This window comes from Trichosurus vulpecula, chromosome 1, assembly GCF_011100635.1.
Source record: "Trichosurus vulpecula isolate mTriVul1 chromosome 1, mTriVul1.pri, whole genome shotgun sequence".
Classification (NCBI taxonomy): Eukaryota; Metazoa; Chordata; class Mammalia; order Diprotodontia; family Phalangeridae; genus Trichosurus; species Trichosurus vulpecula.
In genome coordinates this window covers 300,153,479-300,155,646 of record NC_050573.1, presented here as the reverse complement: position 1 = coordinate 300,155,646, position 2,168 = coordinate 300,153,479, and the positions used below count along the sequence as shown (strand labels likewise).

General features: G+C 39.3%; 1 pseudogene; it reads right to left on the bottom strand.

The window, feature by feature from the left end:
* Window positions 1-656: 656 nt before the first annotated feature.
* LOC118842323 lies at window positions 657-1,016 on the bottom strand (annotated as a pseudogene).
* Window positions 1,017-2,168: the final 1,152 nt, after the last annotated feature.

Sequence of the window (2,168 nt, the reverse complement as noted above, 5' to 3'; positions counted from 1 at the left end):
TTCTCAATATAAAGAAAACCATAGGAAATAAAGATAATGCAGCCAAATGAAAGATTTTGAGTTTTAAATTTTCTTTCCCTTCTCTCCATCCCCCTTCCCCAAGACAGCATGCAATCTGATATAGGCCATACATGTACAATCATATTAAACATATTTCCACATTAGTCACGTCATAAAGAAGAATTAGAACCAAAGGGAAAAACCACAAGAAGAAAAAACCAAAAAGGAAAAAAAAGGAAAAATAGTATGCTTTGATCCGCATTCAGACTCCAGAGTTCTTTCTCTAGATGTGGATAGCATTCTCCATCATGAATCTTTTGGAATTGTCTCAGATCATTGCATTGCTGAGAGGAGCCAAGTCTATCAAAGTTGGTGATCACACAATGTTGTTGTTACTGCATACATTGTTCTCCTGGTTCTGCTCACTTCACTCAGCATCAGTTCATATAAGTTTTTTCAGATTTTTCTGAAGTCTGCTTGCTCATCATTTCTTATGGAACAATAGTATTCTATTATATTCATATACCACAACTAAACACACTCATTTTTGGACATGGCCAATGTGGGAGTTTACTTAATTATACCTATTTGTTATATGCATTTTCTTTTTCTTTTTTTTTTTAATAGTTGCAATCAATTTATTAAAAGAGATGATTGGTTAGGCATCTGCAATGGTGACTTCAACTTCTACACCTGGTTCAATGCTGATAGAAGTGATCTGTTTAAGGATTTCAGGACTGTGCAAATCAGTAAGGCGTTTGTGGATTCTCATCTAGAGCCAATCCCAAGTCTTTGAACCTTCACCACAAGGAGTTTTTCTAGCTGTGATCCGAAGTGTCTTTGTGGGCATTCGAACAGGTCCCTTCACTTTCAAGTTCTTTCCTTTGGCTCCTCTCATTAGGTCAGCACACACTTTTCTCGAGTGATTTCACATTGCGGCTGGTGAGGGTGATGCGGAACCGGTGAACGGCCACTTCGGGCTCCACAAGGGTCTTGCTGGTGTCTTTGAATGCCATGCCAATGAAGCGGCTTCCTGACCGACTTATTCCTCGGTGAGAATGAACAGCGGTGAGTCAGGAAGAGGAGAGGCAAAGACTGCCGACTCCACGTGGCTGCAGCGGTGATACCTTCACCAAAGAGGTTGTTTTTCTTTAATAAATTGGGGGGAGGAGGAGGGAGAGGAAATAACTAGTCTTTAAAAATCCAAAAATTAAAATTAAAATAAGACTAGAGGGCATGAAATTTTTACTCATTTTATGCAACAAATAATTGAAACTATTTGTTAGCACCTGTTCCCTAGGGAAGAAGTAGCAAAATTTCACAAAGGTGTTTGAAAGTCATATCCTTAGAACTCAGTTGCATGAGTTAACATTATACAAAATTCTGTAACAGTTGTGACTAGAGAAAATTTTGTTCAATGACTATTTGATTTTCCATAAAAAGTGAGTTACAATACATGGGGCTCACCTAAGGTCCTTATCATGGAAGATGTCTCACACTGAGTACACAGACTGGATGAGTAGTCTGTTAGTCAGTCAGCAATCCTTTATTAAGCACTTACTATGTGCCAAGATTGTAATAAGCCTTAGGGATTAAAAGGCAAAACCACTTTTGCTGTTTTCAAGGAACTCGCCTTCTAATGAAAATGACAACACATAAATAATTGTGTACCTACAAGACATTTACAGGGTAGGTAAGAAAGCAATCTCAGAGGAAAAGCAAGAGTCAGGGGCCGGGGAAGGAATCAGAAAGGCCTCTTGAAGAAAGGGGGATTTGAGTTAAGTCTTGAAGGAAGGCAGGGAAATTAAGAGGTAGAGACAAGGAAGAACAACATTCTGGGCATCAGGTCAATTAGTGCAAAAGCATGGAGGACAGAGATAGAGAGTCATGTGTGAGAAATAGCAAATATTGCTGGATCGTGGAGTGGGTAAAAGAAAATGATGTGAGCAGACTGGAAAGAGAGGAAAGGTGCATGTAATAAAGAGCTTTAAATACCAAACAGAGGACTTTATATTTGATCCTGGACATAATAGGCAACCAGCCAGTGAAGTTGGTGAAGGTGTGGTCATAGTTAGAGCTGTACTTTAGGAAAATCACTTTGGAGAATTGAATAGAGTGGTAAGGAGCTCACAGCAGGAGGACCACTGACAAGATGACTACAGTTACCC